The 19,822-nt window shown below is 42.5% G+C and overlaps 1 protein-coding gene across 5 annotated transcripts in view; it reads left to right on the top strand.

Moving 5' to 3' along the window:
* Positions 1-212: 212 nt before the first annotated feature.
* Positions 213-19,822, top strand: part of LOC140723932 (uncharacterized) — a 522,919-nt gene continuing 503,309 nt past the window's right edge. For 3 of the 5 annotated variants that reach the window (XR_012098007.1, XR_012098009.1, XR_012098008.1), the window contains exons 1-2: positions 213-350; positions 3,998-4,170. The gene's annotated coding sequence lies outside the window, so the exon portion shown is untranslated. Of the gene's footprint in view, positions 351-3,997; positions 4,171-5,305; positions 5,484-19,822 lie in introns of all 5 variants that reach the window. The other 2 variants (XM_073038479.1, XM_073038478.1) reach the window with 2 other exon arrangements.

The following is a 19,822-nucleotide window of genomic DNA, read 5'->3' as shown; positions in this document are numbered from 1 at the left end:
GAAATAATGAAATAATGTGGGAAATGCGGCGGTGGGTAGGGCAGTATGTGAAGGGCGAGGAACAGTCACTAGTCACATGGGAGACCCTCCAGCGAAACGTGATCATGTTTTACCGCAGATCGGCAGCATTTGCGGGTTTGTTTCCGTGGCCCCGCCCACCACATGTGACGCAATAAGAAGCACATTGCGCATGCTCACAGGCCCGAGCCAGGCAGTGTTTTTTTCGTTCTTTGTGGAAGTGGGTCAGGGTTCGGGATCGGGATCGGGATCGGGAGGGGGTCCTCGCCCCCTTGGACGGGGAGCCGGAGACGGATTATTCTCTGCGGGGCAACACCAACGATTTCCCTTCGGTGAGTATTGAAGCCGGTCCCGAGCGGGGAGGTCTGACGTTGAGTGGTGAGTTAACTTTCCCGAACTCAAACAAGAGAAAATCTGCAGTTGCTGGAAATGCGAGCAACGCGCACAAAATGCTGGAGGAACTCAGCAGGCCGGGCAGCATCTAGGGGAAGAATACAGTCGCCATTACCGGCCGAAACACTTCGGCAGGACTGGAGAATAAAAGGTGGGGGTGGGGGAGGCTTCGCCTCGCTTCCTTCACAGAATCTGCCGGGGTCGGTCCGGGTTGTGAGACCTTCACACAGAACCGTCTGAGATGAGCCGCCGCTCAGCCCCTGTTGTTCTGGTCCTATTAGCAGGATGACGTAAAACACGTTTCTATACTGTTACTGACAGAGAATTGTATAATTGCTGTTCTGTGTGTTCATCTGAATGTACTTGCCTGTGATGCTGCCACAAGTCAGTTTTTCTCTGTACCTGTACCTTCCCGTACTTGTGCACTTGGCAATAAATTCAACAGGACCTGAGAAATCTCAGTGTGATTTGATTAGTGATGATCATCTTGGCAGCTCGGTAGGTCGAATGTATGAGACAGTACACTGTTAAATGCAAAACCCTGAACAGTGATGATCAGAGGGATCTTAGACTCCAAGTTCATCGCTCCCTGAAAGAGACTGCACAGATTGATCGGGTGGTTAAGAAGGCAAATGACATGGTTGTCTTTATCAGTTGAAGCACTGAGTTCAAAAGTCATGAAGTTGTGTTGCAGCTTTATAAAACTCGTTAGACCACATCTGGAGTGTTTCATACAGTTCTGGTCGCCCCCATTCTCGGAAGGATGTCGGGGCTTTGGAGTGGGCGCAGAAAAGGTTTACCAGGATATTGCCTGGATTAGAGGACCTGAGCTTTATCGGGAGGTTGGACAAAATTGTGTTGTTTTCTCTGGAGTCGTGCCAGCTGGGGTGAGACTGGATAGACGTTTATAAGATTACCAGAGGATTAGAAGCCATGTCTCAGAAAGGCAGCGTCCATTAGCAAGGACCTCCAGCACCCAGGGCATGTGGTTTTCTCAGTGTTACCAGCAGGTAAGGAGGTACAGAAGTCTGAAGGCTCACACTCAGTGGATTCAGGAACAGTTTCTTCCCCTCTGCCATCCGATTGCTAAATGGATATTGAACCCTTGAACACTACCTCACATTTAAAATATATAGTATTTCTGTTTGTTGCACGATTTTTAATTTATTCACAGAAACATAGAAAACCTACAGCACAATACAAGACCTTCGGCCCACAAAGTTGTGCCAACATGTCCCTACCTTAGGAATTACTATGGTTACCCATAGCCCTCTATTTTTCTAAGCTAGTATTTCTTTATTTTTCTCCAGTGTCTCCAGGTACCTATCCAAAAGACCATATTCTACCCACCTCCACCACCATTGCTGGTAGCCAATTGCACACACTCACCACTCTCTGAGTAAAAAAACTTATCCGTAACATTTCCTCTGCAACTACTCCCCAGCAGCTTAAACCTGTGCTGTCTTTTCATAACCATTTCAGACCTGGGAAAAAGTCTCTGACTATCCACACGATCAATGCCTCTCATCATCTTATACACCTCTATCAGGTCACCTCTCATCCTCCATTGCTCCAAGTAGAAAAGGCCGAGTTCATTCAAACTATTCTAATAAGGCATGCTCCCCAATCCAGGCAACATCTGTGTAAATATCCTCTGCACCATTTCTATGGTTTCCACATGCTTCGTGTAGTGAGGCAACCAGAATTGAGCACAGTGTGGTGTGACCAGCATCACAAATAGCTGCAACATTACCTCTCGGCTCCTAAATTCAATCCCACGATTGTTGAAGGTCAATGCACCATAGGCCTTCTTAACCACAGAATCAACCTGCGTAGCAACTTTGAGTGTCCTATGGACTGGGACCCCAGGATCCCTCTGATCCTCCACACTGCCAAGAGTCTTACCATTAATGTTATATTCTGCCATCATGTTTGACCTAACAAAATGAACCACTTCACACTTATCTTGGTTGAACTCCATCTGCCACTTTTCAGCCCATTTTTGCATCCTATCAATGTCCCACTGAAACCTCTGACAGCCCTCCACACTGTCCACAACTCCCGCAACCTTTGTGTCATCAGCACACTTGCTAACCCATCCCTCCACTTCCTCATCCAGGTCATTTATCAAAATCACAAAGAGTAAGGGTCTCAGATATACTGTAAATGATTTAGTTGTTTATTTTTATTATTTTATTTTGTTTTTTTCCCTTCTATAATATGTATTGCATTGAACTGCTGCTGCACAGTTTTCAAATTTCATGACACACACCGGTGATAATAAACCTGATTCTGATTCTGAGTGGACAGACAATCTATTTTTCCTGGGGGTTGAAATGTCTAATATATTTATGGTGAGAAGAGATGTAAGCAGCAAGTTTGTTTCTTTACACAGAACGGTGGGTAGCTGGAAAACTCTGCCTGGGGTGGGAGACACGACTGGTCACGTGATCCCGTTTGCCCCTCCCATTTAACAGCAGATGGGCAACAGCTGTGCATCTGTTTCTGAGGCCCTGCCCTCTGGATGATGTGACACTCACTTCGCGCATGTTCACTGTCTCCGGCCGAGCGGTGTTTTCTTTTCCACTCATCTGTGGGATTGAGGGAAGGGTCCTCACCTCCTGGGTGGGGGAGCCAGGGGTCGGGATCACTGTCTGTGGGCCGAAGATATCGCGTTCCCATCGGTGAGTATTGAGACCGATCCCAAGCTGGGAGATCTGATGTTGGCCGTGAGCCCCGAACTGAGGACCAATTACTCATTTATTTTCTGATTATCTGGGCTGGTCAAAAATGTGTAGACTTCACTTAATCTGCATTGAACGATCCAAACCTGGAGCCCAGGCAGTCTATTTCCGCAGAGTTGAAATGGGAGACCCACCAACAGGTCACGTGAGGCTGTTTACTGCAGATCTGCCCTGCCCTTCACTTTGTGATGCAAGATGACGTGGTGTGTGCTCAGAGTCCCTGGCTGGGTCAGGATGCTTCCTCTATGTTGTGTTGGGGAATCTGATGTTGGTCACAGAGTCCCGTTAACTTCCCCTAACTCGCCTCGTTTCCTAAGGCTGCTCACATTTGCAGTTGAGCTTTATGGCTGTTGTGTCTTCTCCCGGACTGGGGTGGGTGAGAAAGGAGAACGTCCCAGGTTGTGGGGATCTTTGATTTCACTGCCTGCTTTACCGACGGACTGGGAAGTCTAGGGGGGAGAGTGGTTTCTGTGATGTGCACGTGGCCAAGTGGTTAAGCAATCTGAAGGTCATGAGTTTGAGCCTCAGGCCAGGCCGTGCGTTGTATCCTTGAGCATGGCACTAAACCACACATTGCTCCTGCACGTTTATAGCCCAGATGGATCAAATCACCTAATCCTGTTCCTGTGTCTTATGTATTACCATGACAGAATGATGGCTCCTTCTTATCCCATATTGTTTTGTGATGTGTGAGGGACAATAAAAGATTGTTCACTGAGATTATTATATTTGGCTTCAACGTTTAAATTTCAGTGAGTTTTGTTCTTAGTAACATTAAGCAGAAATGTTTGGTTCTCCTTTTCATTGTTAATGTGCTTCATTTTCTCTCTGGTTAATGTTAGACCTGCGGTGAGAGGTTTATTGGAAGAAAAACCCCAACTGGAAGCAAACCATGGCTAAAGATGTGGGAATAGCAACAAGTGAACTGGCCCGAGGACTGAGAGCATCAACTGGAGAGAAGAACTCTGAATCAGCTGACTTGGAGTTCCCAGTGAGTCAGTGAGGAGGAAGTTTGGTGAGTCTCATTTACTCAAACACTGGTCCTTTATACATTACATACCTGTACAATAGAAGGTGGGAAATAGTTGGTGAGACTGAATGTGCCCAGAAGAACCATTTATGCCTCTGTCAGACACAGTTGCAATCACACCAGGTCTGGTAATGTGCTTCCAGCAGCCCAGCCCTTTAAAATCACTCGCATTTTGTGGAAGTCAAATCTGGATAAAGTGGTGGAAATCGGGCAGAATCTCAAGTTGCTGGAGATCTGCACTAAAAACTGAAAATGTTTGACGTCATTCTGACAAAATGTTATTAACCTGAATTGTAAAGATTGTTCCTCTCCCCACAGCTGTTCCTTACATGCTGAGCAGTTTGGTAATACCAATTTCTTTTTATTACATTCACTATGGATTGGTTTATGTTTCCTGAAATGTACCGTTTTTAATGTGGAAGTGGAAATGGCTCACTCTGTGACAGTTGAACAATAAAGTAACCACAACTTTTCCCTGCAAATTACCCTGGTGCAATTAGTTTGTTATTCCTAGAAATGTGTTCAGTACAGTTGTTGTGAACAAGGTTTACAAGAATAATCTCAGGAATGTTCGGCGTTATGTATGAGGAGCATTTGATTGTTTTGGACCTGTGCTCAATGGAGTTCAGAGGGACGGTGGGGGTGGTGGGGGATGTTTGGTTAAGTAAACCTACCAAATGCTGAAAAGCCTGGATACAGTGGACATGGAGAGCATATTTCCATTAGACTGTGATCTGACAGCACAGTCTCGGAATAAAGAAGCTTCCCTTTAAAACTGAGTGGAGAAAAAAATTTGGCCAGAAGATATCTGATCTGTGGAATTTGTTGCCACAGAGGTTGGTTGAAGCTGCCATTTGGGTATATTTATGACAGAGATTAACATATTGATGATTGCTGAACAGCTCAGGGTTACAGGAGGAAGACAGGAATATGGTGTTGGAATGAAAATCAGCTGTGGTTAAATGGTGGGGCAGACCAGATGAATCGAATCACCTAATTCTGTTCCTGACTGCATGATGGCTCCTCCTTAGCCCATATTGTTTTGTTCTTAGTAACATTAACCAGAAATGTTTGTACTCCTTTTTATTGTTATTGTGCTTCATTGTCTCTCTGGTTAAAGTTAGACCTGCGGTGAGAGGTTTATTTGAAGAAAAACACCAACTAGAAGCAAACCAAGGCTGAAGACGAGGGAACAGCAACAAGTGAACCAGCCTGAGGACTGAGAGCATTAACTGGAGAGAAAGCCTTCTGACTCAAGAGACTCTGAGATTCCATTGATTCAGTCAGGAGAAAGTTTGGTGAGTCTCATTTACTCAAACACTGGTCCTTTAGACATTACATACCTGTATAAGGGAAGGTGGGATATAGTAGGAGTGAGACTGAAAGTGCCCATAAGTACCAGTTATGTCTCTGTCAGACCCAGTTGCAATCACTCCAGGTCTGGTAATGAACTTCTAGCAGCCCAGCCCTTTAAAACCACTCCCATTCTGTGGAAGTTGAATCCGGATAAAGTCACTCAGAGACCGTACAGTACAAACTCTTTATTCCAAGCACCCGGGGCTTACTTAGTTAGTCACTCAAACGGGAACAGTCTGTGACTGTTCCCACCAAATCCACTAACTGACTAACAATTCCCCTTACACCACAGATATCTCCATCCAGATACCCCCACACAAGACAGGCTGGAGCCAAAGATATAAACAATAGACAATAGGTGCAGAAGTAAACCATTCGGCCCTTCGAGCCTGCAGCACCATTTTGAGATCATGGCTGATCATCTACTATCAATACCCGGTTCCTGCCTTGTCCCCATATCCATTGATTCCCCTATCCATAAGATACCTATCCAGCTCCTCCTTGAAATCATCCAGAGAATTGGCCTCCACTGCCTTCTGAGGCAGTGCATTCCAGACCCCCACAGCTCTCTGGGAGAAGAAGTTTTTCCTTAACTCTGTCCTAAATGACCTACCCCTTATTCTCAAACCATGCCATCTGGTACTGGACTCTCCCAGCATCTGGAACATATTTTCTGCCTCCATCTTGTCCAATTCCTTAATAATCTTATATGTTGCAATCAGATCCCCTCTCAATCTCCTTAATTCCAGCGTGTACAAACCCAGTCTCTCTAACCTGTCTGCGTAAGACAGTCCTGACATCCCAGGAATTAACCTTGTGAATCTACGCTGCACTTCCTCTACAGCCAGGATGTCCCTTCCTTAACCCTGGAGACCAAAACTGTACACAATACTCCAGGTGTGGTCTCACCAGGGCCCTATACAAATGCAAGAGGATTTCCTTGCTCTTGTACTCAATTCCCTTTGTAATAAAGGCCAACATTCCATTAGACTTCTTCACTGCCTGCTGCACTTGCTCATTCACCTTCAGTGACTGATGAACAAGGACTCCTAGATCTCTTTGTATTTCTCCCTTACCTAACTCTACACCATTCAGATAATAATCTGCCTTCCTGTTCTTACTCCCAAAGTGGATAACCTCACACTTATTCACATTAAACGTCATCTGCCAAGTATCTGCCCACACACCCAGCCTATCCAAGTCACCCTGAATTCTCCTAACATCCTCATCACATGTCACACTGCCACCCAGCTTAGTATCATCAGCAAACTTGCTGATGTTATTCTCAATGCCTTCATCTAAATCGTTGACGTAAATCGTAAACAGCTGTGGTCCCAATACCGAGCCCTGTGGCACTCCACTAGTCACCACCTGCCATTCCGAGAAACACCCATTCACCGCTAACCTTTGCTTTCGATCTGCCAACCAGTTTTCTATCCATGTCAATGTCTTCCCCCCAATGCCATGAGCTTTGATTTTACCCATCAATCTCCTATGTGGGACTTTATCAAATGCCTTCTGAAAATCGAGCCTTCTGAATCCTTATGCACCTTGTACATTATTCCCAAGAATACCTGCCATTGCAGTTCCACTGTCGTTTCTGCTAGGATATCCATGCAGTTAACTTTGGCCAGCTCCTCCCTTATGGCTCCATAGTCTCCTTTGTTCAACTGCAACACTGACACCTCTGAGCTGCCCTTATACTTCTCAAATTGCAGATAGAAACTTATCATATTATGATCACTATGTCCTAATGGCTCCTTTACTTAAGATCGCTTAACAAATCCTTTTCATTACATAACACTAAATCCAAAATAGCCTTGTCCCTGGTCGGCTCTCGTACAAGCTGTTCCAAGAATGCATATTTACTACATGACAGGCTGGAGCCCCTAAAGACAAACTACTAAATAGTCATAATGGTTTACACACAGAGAACAGACTGAAGCTGTCCTATCTCTACATGTGAATGCGCAAGGAGATAAGCATCTTGAAACCCTAGCTAGCTACCCACAAGAAGAAACATGGCTCAGCACATCGGTTGATCATCAGCAGTTTCTTTCAGAAAACCTGGCTGCTATTGTTTAATGAAGTGTCAACCATTTTACAGATTTTATCATTCCCTCCTTTTGATCATTACATTATCAACAACACAGTAACTTTTTACAGAGAAGGCAACTGATGACAGCATTAGCTTATCAGTGGGTAAAGACAGTGTACAACAGTAATTATAACAAACATATGTAGAACTATTAGGACATAATGCAGTATCATGCCCCACATATTACCAAACAGGCCTTCGAAGATCTCCATTTCGACCGTTTGGTGAACCCGTGTAAATCCTGCCCTACTCTCTTGATGCTGTCAGTCTCCTTTGCAGTGTGCTCGGAGAGGGGTGTAATGTTAGTAGATTCATCAGGGATATAGGTGCAGCATTCTGTGTCAATAATAGCACAGCTTCCCTCTTTCTCAGCTGGGATAAACTCTAAAGCCGTACGATTCTGTATGACTGTTTGCTGGATTGCAATAATTTCAGTGGATATTTCTGTTACTTGGGCCTGTATTTCTGACAGGGGCCCCTGCAGTATTGTGGCCAGCTCCTCAAGTGCTTGTAGCCAAATTGATTATCTGTCATGAATTCCTGGCTACTCCATAGGAGAGAAAAGTAATCATCCAAAATCAAGCAGTCTCAGTTATTCCTCTCTTCTGCTGGGCACCTGCAGGTATGGCCAGGATGCATGTTTCCCAGTATTGGAAGTTCCGTTTGGTGGGGGCCTGAGACACCATTCCTCGAAACACTGACAGCCACAGTCATCTCTGACTGGAACACAGGTCCTCATCTCACTTCCCCGGATTTTATTTGAGAAAGCCCAGGCTGAGAGTTCCTCACTCTGGTTGAGTAAGATTACTGACATTGGAAGCATAGTTTTACCATGCTGTGGAATTTCAGCACAAACCCGGCAGGCCCCTAGTTCTACCTGTTTGGCATAGGTATGACAGAAAGACAGAAAAGTGTTAACATGGGTGCACCCGGATGCTGGGGTGAGCCCTCTCAAAGACATAAACTTGAACACCAATAGACAATTGGTGCAGAAGTAGACCATTCGGCCCTTCGAGCCTGCACCACCATTTTGAGATCATGGCTGATCATCTACTATCAGTACCCAGTTCCCGCCTTGTCCCCATATCCATTGATTCCCCTATCCATAAGATACCAATCTAGCTCCTCCTTGAAAGCATCCAGAGAATTGGCCTCCACTGCCTTCCGAGGCAGTGCATTCCAGACCCCCACAGCTCTCTGGGAGAAGAAGGTTTTCCTTAACTCTGTCCTAAATGACCTACCCCTTATTCTCAAACCATGCCATCTGGTACTGGACTCTCCCAGCATCTGGAACATATTTTCTGCCTCCATCTTGTCCAATCCCTTAATAATCTTATATGTTGCAATCAGATCCCCTCTCAATCTCCTTAATTCCAGCGTGTACAAACCCAGTCTCTCTAACCGCTCTGCGTAAGACAGTCCTGGCATCCCAGGAATTAAGCTTGTGAATCTACGCTGCACTTCCTCTACAGCCAGGATGACCCTTCCTTAACCCTGGAGACCAAAACTGTACACAATACTCCAGGTGTGGTCTCACCAGGGTCCTGTACAAATTCAAGAGGATTTCCTTGCTCTTGTACTCAATTCCCTTTGTAATAAAGGCCTTCTTCACTGCCTGCTGCACTTGCTCATTCACCTTCACTGACTGATGAACAAGTACTCCTAGATCTCTTTGTATTTCTCCCTTACCTAACTTTACACAGTTCAGATAATAATCTGCCTTCCTGTTCTTACTCCCAAAGTGGATAATCTCACACTTATTCACATTAAACGTCATCTGCCAAGTATCTGCCCACTCACCCAGCCTATCCAAGTCACCCTGAATTCTCCTAACATCCTCATCACATGTCACACTGCCACCCAGCTTAGTATCATCAGCAAACTTGCTGATGTTATTCTCAATGCCTTCATCTAAATCGTTGACGTAAATCGTAAACAGCTGTGGTCCCAATACCAAGCCCTGTGGCACCCCACTAGTCACTACCTGCCATTCCGAGAAACACCCATTCACCGCAACCCTTTGCTTTCTATCTGCCAAACAGTTTTCTATCCATGTCAATGTCTTCCCCCCCAATGCCATGAGCTTTGATTTTACCCATCAATCTCCTATGTGGGACTTTATCAAATGCCTGCTGAAAATCGAGGTACAGTACATCCACTGGATCTCCCTTGTCTAACTTCCTGGTTACATCCTCGAAAAACTCCAGTAGATTAGTAAAGCATGATTTACCCTTGGTAAATCCATGCTGGCTCGGCCCAATCCTATCACTGCTATCTAAATATGCCACTATTTCATCTTTAATAATGGACTCTAACATCTTCCCCACTACTGATGTTAGGCTGACAGGTCAATAGTTCTCTGTTTTCTCCCTCCCTCCTTTCTTAAAAAGTGGGATAACATTAGCCATTCTCCAATCCTCAGGAACTGATCCTGAATCTAAGGAACATTGGAAAATGATTACCAATGCATCCGCAATTTCCAGGGCCACCTCCTTTAGTATCCTAGGATGCAGACCATCTGTACCTGGGGATTTGTTAGCCTTCAGACCCATCAGTCCACTCATCACTGTTTCCTTCCTAATGTCAATCTGTTTCATTTCCTCTGTTTCCCTATGTCCTTGGCCCATCCATATATCTGGTAGATTGCTTGAGTCTTCCTTAGTGAAGACAAATCTAAAGTACTTATTAAATTCTTCTGCCATTTCTCTGTTTCCCATAACAATTTCACCCATTCTTTTGTATTATCAAAAAATATTCAGGATAGAGTGAAAAGTGTGGAATATAAAGCAAGAATACAGTCAGATCATTCCCACTTGATAATGACAATGATAATGATGGATAAGGAGGAATCAATCTATAGATGGAGATTTAATTCAATTTTATTAAAACGTCAAGATTTTTGTGATTTTATGAAAAAACATTCAATTTTTTTTTGATACAAATTTACATTCAGTTGAGGATAAAATTGTATTATGGGAAATGATGAAAGCATATTTAAGGGGTCAGATTATGTTATACATCTAAAATTAAGAAGGATTACATGGCAGAAATAGATCAATTGGGAAAAGATATTATAAAGTTAGAGAAAGAATCTCAAAGATATATGACAGAAGAAAAATGAAGACAACTTGTTAATATAAAACTACAATATCATACACTCCAGACATATTGTACAGAAAAAGTAATTATGAGAACTAAACAGAAATATTACGAATTAGGTGAAAGATCACATAAGATTCTTGCTTAGCAGTTGAAAACAGAACAGGGTTCTAAAACAATAAATGCAATTAGAACAAGTGTAAATAAGGTTACTTATAAACCTTTAGAAATTAATGAAACTTTCAAAAAAATTTATACTGAACTATATCAATCAGAATCACAAAATAAGATTGCTGAGATAGATGCATTTTTATCACAAATAACCCTTCCAAAATTAAATTTGGAAGAACAGGAAGGATTAGATATGCCCTTTACATTAAAAGAGGTTGAAGAAGCTTTAGGATCACTTCAGAGTAATAAATCCCCAGGAGAAGATGGTTTTCCTCCTGAATTTTATAAAAAAATTAAAGATTTATTAATTCCTTTTATGGAATTAATATATCGTGGAAAGAATGCATAAACTCCCACAATCTTTTTTAACAGTGATCATAACTGTATTGCCAAAAAAAAAGATAGAGATCCTTTAAAAACAACATCATATAGGCATATTTCTTTGTTGAATACAGATTATAAAATAATAGCAAAAATTTTATCTAATAGAATATCTAAATATTTACCAAAGTTAATACATATGGATCAAAAAGGTTTTATTAAAAACAGACAATCGATGGATAATATAACCCGGTTACTTAGTATAATTCATTTGGCACAAAAAAGAGAGGAAATGAGTGTGGCAGTTGCTTTGGATGCAGAAAAAGCATTTGATAGATTGGAATGGGATTTTTTATTTAAGGTATTGGAAAAATATGAGTTAGGAAAATCTTTTATACAATGGATTAAAACCTTAAATACTAATCTTCAAGCTAAAGTAATTACAAATGGTCAGATTTCAACACCATTTTGCTTAACGAGGTCAACCAGACAAGGCTGCCCATTATCACCTGCTTTATATGTATTGGCAATAGAACCATTAGCTGAATTAATTAGAACTGATTCAGACATTGGGGGTTTTAGAGTTAATCAAGAAGAATATAAGATTAATTTATTTGCTGATGATGTTTTGATTTATTTAACAAACCCATTGCAATCTTTGCAAAGATTATTTTTTAGATTGGAAGAATATGGGAAAGTATCAGGGTATAAAGAAAATTGGGATAAAAGTGAAATTTTACCCCTTACCAAAGGAAATTATAATCAATGTCAATTAGTAACTCAATTTCGATGGTCAATAAATGGGATAAAATATTTAGGTATTAGAGTTGATAATGATGCAAAAAATTTATATAAATAAAATTATTTGCCATTATTAAACAAAAAGAGGATCTTGATAAATGGATGATGTTAACAATAACGTTAATAGGTAGAGTTAATGCTGTAAAAATGAATATATTTCCTAGACTGCAATATTTATTCCAAACTTTACCAATACAATTACCTCAGAAGTTTTTTCAAGAACTGAATAAATATGCAAGGAAATTTCTTTGGAAAGGAAAGATGTCAAGAATATCATTGTAAAAATTGACATGTAAATTTGATTTTGGAGGGTTACAACTTCCAAATTTTAAGAATTATTGTAAAGCAAATCAACTTCGATTTATTGCGTCTTTTTTTGATGAAAAAAAATGGCATGGATTAGAATAGTATTAGATAAGATAGGAAAAAACATACCAGAAGATTTTGTATATAAATGGGAATCCAAATGGATACGGGAAAAAAAAGAATCTCCTATATTAAGACACTTGATTGATTTATGGAATAAGGTAAATATGGACGATGAGATAAAGAAATCTTTATTAGTAAAAAGAACTTTAATTCAAAATAGACTGATTCCTTTTACAATGGATAATAAACTTTTACATAATTGGTTCCAAAAGGGGATTAAATATATAGGTGATTGTTTTGAAGGAGGTAAATTGATGTCGTTTGTTCAATTAAAAAGTAAATATCAAATATCAAACAACAACCTTTTCTGTTATTTTCAATTAAAGGCTTATTTACGAGAAAAGCTGGGTCAAACAATGTTGATGCCAAAACCTAGTGAAATAGAAATATTAATTCAAAAAGGAAAAATTAAAAAATTTACATCTTGTATATACAATTTGATTCAAAAACAGACAATTAAATCAGGAATTCATAAATCAAGACAAAAATGGGAATCTGATTTGAATGTTAAAATTGTTGGAAAAAGTTGGTCAAGATTATGTTCTGATAGTATGATAAATACAATAAATGTTCGACTTAGATTAATACAATATAATTTTTACATCAATTATATATAACACCACAGAAAATAAATAGATTGAATTCAAATATGTCTGACCAATGTTTTTGATGTAATCAAGAAATTGGTACTTTTTTACATTCTACTTGGTCTTGTTTTAAAATTCAAACATTTTGGATAAATCTAAGACTTTGATTGGAACAAATTACTGGAGTACAACTCCCACATAGTCCAATATTATTTTTATTAGGAGATATTGAAGGGACAATACCGAAACCTAAATTGAATAAGTATCAGGAAAAATTTATAAAAATTGCATTGGCAGTAGCCAAAAAAGTTATCGCAGTTACTTGGAAATCTGATTTATATTTAACAATGGATCGTTGGAATAATGAAATATATAGTTGTATTCCACTTGAAAAAATTACATATAATCTAAGAAATGAATATGATATCATTTTGAAAATTTGTTTCCCATACCTACAAAAGATAGGATTAAATACATAGGTCCTTTGAAGATAAAATTATAAAGTAATTGGGGAAAGTAAAAATAAATATTAAAATTATTTTGAACTCCGTGGAGCATGTGGGGATCCTCCGATATCCAGGCAATCTTTTTCGTCTTTCTTTTTTTTCTTTCTTTAGATAAGGGTTAAGGGGGGGAGGATTAATATTATTTTTCTTTTTCTTACTATTTTATCGTCACATTTATTCTTTGTAATTTTCTTTAAAAATTAATAAATAAATAAAACAATTTCACCCAATTCATTCTTCAAGGGACCAACATTGTTCTTAACTATCTTCTTTCACTTCACATACCCAAAAAAGCTTTTGCTATCCTCCTTTATATTCCTGGCTAGCTTGTGTTCATACCTCATTTTTTCTCCCCATATTGCCTTTTTAGTTAAGTTCTGTTGTTCCTTAAAAATTTCCCAATCTTCTGTCCTCTCACTCACCTTAGCTCTGTCATGCTTCCTTTTTTTTAATGCTATGCAATCTCTGACTTCCTTTGTCAACCACTGTGGCCCCTTTCCCCCCTTTGAATCCTTCCTTCTCCGGGAGATGAACTGATTTTGCACCTTGTGCATTATTCCCAAGAATACCTGCCATTGCTGTTCCACAGTCTTTTCTGCTAGGATATCCATCCAGTCAACTTTGGCCAGCTCCTCCCTCATGGCTCCATAGTCTCCTTTGTTCAACTGCAAAACTGACACCTCCGAGCTGCCCTTATTCTTCTCAAATTGCAGATAAAAACTTATCATATTATGATCACTACCTCCTAATGGCTCCTTTACTGCAAGATCGCTTATCAAATCCTGTTCATTACATAGCACTAAATCTAGAATAGCCTTGTCCCTGGTTGGCTCTCGTACAAGCTGTTCCAAGAATGCATCCTGTAGGCACTCTATAAACTCCCTATCCTGGGGTCCAGCACCAACCTGATTCTCCCAGTTCACCTGCATGTTGAAATCCCCCATAGCTACTGTGACATTACCTTTGCCACATGCCAGTGTTAACTCCCTATTCCACTTGCACCCAATATCCATGCTACTGTTTGGTGGCCTGTAGACAACACCCATTAGGGTCCTTTTGCCCTTACTGTTCCTTAATTCTATCCACACAGACTCCACTTCTCCTGATCCTATGTCCCCCCTTGCAAAGGACTGAACCTCATTCCTCACCAACAGGGCCACCTCACCCACTCTGCCCACATTTCTGTCCCTATGATAGCACATATACCCTTGTACATTCATTTTCCAGGTCTGATCCCCCTGCAGCCATGTCTCTGTTATCCCAACAACATCATAGTTACCCATTCGCACCTGAGCTTCAAGCTCATCCGCCTTATTTCTGACACCATGCATTCAGATATAGAATTTTTAGCCCATTTCTCCTCTCCCTGTTTGAATCTCTGCCTATAGTGCTTAACCCAGCTCCCCAAACTCCCATCGGGCTATACACCCCTAGAATTTTGTTGTCATTCCTAACTCCATGTTCCGTCAGACCATCCCTCTGTACATGTGTCCTCCTTATCACTTGTTCCGCCTGACCGTTCTCTACTACACACTTACTATTCCGGAACCGTGTTGTCCCCACCTGTCCTTTATTCTTCATCTCACTATCCTCTCTCTCATTCTTGATCCCCGCCCCCTGCAAATTTAGTTTAAACCCCCCCCCCCCCAAGAAGCACTAGCAAACTTCACTGCAAGAATGTTAGTACCGCTCCAGTTCAGGTGTAAACTGTCCCTTCAGAACAGATCCCACCTTCCCTGGAACAAAGCCCTATTATCTAAAAACCTGAAGCCCTCCCTACTGCACCATCCTCTCAGCCACGTATTAATCTGTATAATTTTTCTGTTCCTTGCCTCTCTTGCACGTGGCACAGGTAGCAATCCTGAGATTGTTACCCTGGAGGTCCTGCTCTTCAGCTTCGCACCTAACTCCCTGAACTCCCTACGCAGGACCCCCTCACTCATCCTACCCATGTCATTGGTCCCTACATGGACCACAACATCTGGATTCTTGCCCTCCCTCTGGAGAATAACCTGCACCCGATCTGAGATGTCTCGGACCCCGGCACCAGGGAAGCAACATACCATCCGAGACTCCCGATCTTCCCCACAAAATCTCCTATCCGCCCCCCGACTATAGAATCCCCTATCACTACCGCTCTCTTCTCTTCCCTCCTCCCCTTCCTAGTCGAGGGTCCAACCTCAGTGCCAGAGACAGGACCACTGCAACTCGTTCCTGCTAGGTCATCCTCACCAACAGTATCCAAAACGGTATACTTATTGTTGATGGGAACGGCCACAGGGGTGCTCTGCTCTCTCTGTCTATTCCCCCTGCCTCTCTTGACTGTCACCCATTTGGCTACCTCCTGATTTTTTGGTGTGACTACCTCCCGATAACTCTTATCTATCTCTGCCTCTGCCTCCCGAATGATCCATAGTTCATCCAGCTCCTGCTCCAATTCCCTAACTCGGCGTGATAGGAGCTGCAGCTGGATGCTCCTTTTGTAGGTGTGGTCATCAGGGACAACTGTGTTGACCCTGACCTCCCACATACTGCATACGGAGCACACCACTGCTCTAACCGTCTCCCCCATTACCTGATCCCAGATTAGTCAGACTAAATGAAAAAAGAACCTACTGACCTTACCTTTTTACCTCAGCAAGCACGTACTCAGGCTCACTGATTTCCTCTCACCGAAGTCCTCTTGTGCCGAAGCCCGCTGAGCCAAAGCCCAGCACTCTGCTCCCACACACTCCGCTGCCCGTACCAACGCTGTCCGCTCCTGAAACTGGGCCTCTTTTTAAAGCCCTAACAACCGATACATTTTCCATTAGTCCGAGAGAGACCTTCTACTCAGTTCCTTTAGTAACATGTTTGTCGCCTAATCGATGTATCCACTGAGATTGCTCCTTCAGTTTCACAGCCGTGGGAGTGGTTGGTAACACCTGATATGGTCCTCTCCACCGAGGTCCAAGATTCCCTTAATCCCAGTTCTTCATCAGGAAAAAAAGTCCCAGGTTCTATGGTGGGATAGTCACTCCTCTCTGTGGAGTGGTTCTCTTCCTTGTAAGCCTGTCATACCTGTGAATGTAATGCTTAGAAAATTTTGGTTTGTTGGCATATATATTTCCCAGTGTCTTCCCCTCAGGTATGTATATCCAATTTTGCTTGTAGACTTTCTGGGAACAATGGTACACAAGGTCTTAGTCCCCAGGGTGTCTTCATGGGCTATCCATAAATGATTTCAGCTGGTGACAACCCTGTTTTCCCCTGTGGGGTAACCCTCATGTGGAACTGGGTATTGGTAGGACCATCAACCAAGAGAGTCCAGTCTCTGCTGTTAGTTTGGCCAGTTTACTCTTCAGAGTGCCATTGGCTCTCTCCACTCTGCCAGTGGCCCGTGGGTGGTGTACACAGTGGAATTGTTACTTGATAGCTAGTTTATTACGTACCCCTTTGTTTACTTTCATCACAAGCCCTGTCTGTCACCAAAGGAAATCCGAAATTTCGGCCAGTAATGCACTGTACTCTCTTTCTGTAACATCTCCAACCACCGTGACTGGGAAGTTCTGTCCCTCGAGATATGGGCTTTCCTCAGTTGAGCACCCTGTAGGTTCATTGAACCATAGAACATTACAGCACAGAAACAGGCCTTTTGGCCCTTCTTGGCTGTGCCAAATCATTTTTCTGCCTCGTCCTATTGACTTGCACTCAGCCCATATCCCTCCATACACCTGTCACAGCACAGAGTCACATGAGATTTGGCCGCTGGGAAAGGGGGTTCGAACACAGTGGAGCCCAGATTAAGTGCCCAACACTGGAGGGATCGGAAACTGGTGAAGCTGTTAGTTGTTCGCTAGCCCCGGGGTGATACCTTTGCCCGTGCATAGAATCTCAATTTTCAGTGGACAGAGCAAGTCTCTCTCTGCAAGACTACACCCCCGACTGCTGGTGACTGTAAATGAAACCTCACACTGGTTCCCCTGGAATTCCACCTGCAGTGGCTGGGTACGTGAATACGTACATACCGTGCCTTCAAACCCAGACAGAGTGATTGTAGCATCTGATAGCTGGAATCCCTTTTCCGATACTATTTCCTGATCGAGAATGTTGTGGTTGCCCCCATATCAATCATAAACGGAACTGGATTTCCAGCAACTTGCAATATTACACTGGGCTCTTCCTGAGGGATGGTACTCATGGTAGGAAGCATCCTTGCTTGTCAATTTCTAAATGGGTTGTTGTCCCCACCTGTCCCTTGGTAGGTTTTTGATCCCATTTCTGATCCCAAGATAAAATCCACTCACGTCCTTCTTCCCGCTGAACGTATTCACCTTTTAATATTAGTTCCCTTCGGGGTTGATTGAGGTTTGAAAGTCAGGTCCCAGTAATATGTCAAAGCTCATCGCATTCGATTTCGGCCATTGTCAGGCCAATCCATACTATTTGTTTTAATCTTGTTGGCTAACTTAGTTGGTAACCATTGGAACAGTAGGGCATAAACTAGGGGGATGGATACCCATCATTAAAGGTTTGGTCTCCCGTGAAAGTGCCATAGTAGGCCACAAATCACTCCCAATAGTCTGGTCCTGATTCCCCAGGCTTAGGTTTGCATTCAGGTACTTTAGTGATGTTTACAGGTTGCTGGAGAGCCCTTTCCAAGGCTTGAATAATCTGGTCTGTCTGTTCATTCCCATTATGGTTTCCTGCCTGTAAATCCTGACAGGTTTGGTATCTCAATTCTGCCTTCCATTTCCGCCCCTCAGCAGCTGAGAGAATCATGCAGCAGAGACTGAATAAATCTTGCGGAGTCGCATTAAACATTTGTGTAGTACTGTGGACACACTGAGCAAACTCTGCTGGTTTTTCTTTTCCATCTGGGGCCTGATTCATGATCATTATCATTTCCGGAGGCTTCCAGGGAGCATACACAGGGATCACTGAGGGCTATCTCTCCTCCTGCTCGTGGATTGGGCAGCATTCGGGTGGCCAATTGCCTTTGTGGAGCCATTAACTCTAGGGATTTATTGGATTTTTCCCTCCCTGTCTCAGAATAATCCTCGGTATTCCCCTTCTGGGAATTCTGCAAAAAATCACTCTAAGTTATTTTAACAGCTGTGTGGACCAACCATACATCTCAGCAGGAATTTTCTACATAGCGTTAAATCTGTGATACTTTAAGTCTTTAAATCTGTGATACATAAAAGAATTCCCAGCTGTGCATCAAGAAAGACTATTTCTGTGAGACTGTTTCAGTTACTGTGTGGCCAGGCCCCCATACTTCTCAGCAGGAACAGGGAATAATACCAATGGAGAGAGTTAAACTGAGCCAAGGTACAAATTGGAGATGGCAGAAATGCCCCATTCTTATACAGACACGAAGAGCATCAGGGAATTGATGGTCATTCCAGATCCCAGCACTCTGCCCAGTCAGAAGATGATTTCTCTGTCCAGCTTGTGTTTAACCTCACTGTAGAAACATAGAAACATAGAAAATAGGTGCAGGGGTAGGCCTTTCAGCCCTTCAAGACTGTGCCACCATTCAGTCTGAACATGGCTGATCAACCAACTCAGAACCCAGTACTTGCTTTCTCTCCATACCCCCTGACACCTTTTAGCCACAAGGGCCATATCTAACTCCCTCTTAAATATAGCCAATGAACTGGCCTCAACTGTTTCCTGTGGCAGAGAATTCCACAGATTCACCACTCTCTCTGTGAAGAAGTTTTTCCTCATCTCGGTCCTAAAAGGGTTCCCCTTTATACTTAAACTGTGACCCCCTCATTCTGGACTTCCCCAACATTGGGAACAATCTTCCTGCATCTAGCCTGTCCAATCCCTTTAGAATTTTATGTTTCAATAAGATCCCCCCTCAATCTTCTAAATTCCAGCGAGTATAAGCCTAGTCAATTCAGTCTTTCTTCATATGAAAGCCATCCCAGGAATCAATCTGGTGAACCTTCTTTGTACTCCCTCTATGGCAAGAATGTCTTTCCTCAGATTACGGGACCAAAACTTTACACAATACTCCAGGTGTGGTCTCACCAAGGCCTTGTACAACTGCAGTAAAAACTCCCTGCTCCTGTACTCGAATCCTCTTGCTATGAATGCCAACATAGCATTCACCTTTTTCACTGCCTGCTGTACCTGCATGCCCACTTTCAATGGCTGGAGTACAATGGCACACAGGTCTTGTTGCACCTCCCCATTTCTTAATTGGCCACCATTCAGATAATAATCTGTTTTCCTGTTTTTGCCACAAAAGTGGATAACCTCACCTATATCCACAT

Source organism: Hemitrygon akajei, unplaced genomic scaffold (assembly GCF_048418815.1).
Source record: "Hemitrygon akajei unplaced genomic scaffold, sHemAka1.3 Scf000148, whole genome shotgun sequence".
Lineage (NCBI taxonomy): Eukaryota > Metazoa > Chordata > Chondrichthyes > Myliobatiformes > Dasyatidae > Hemitrygon > Hemitrygon akajei.
Note: the sequence above shows the minus strand (reverse complement) of the source record. Positions and strands in the feature narration are given on the sequence as shown.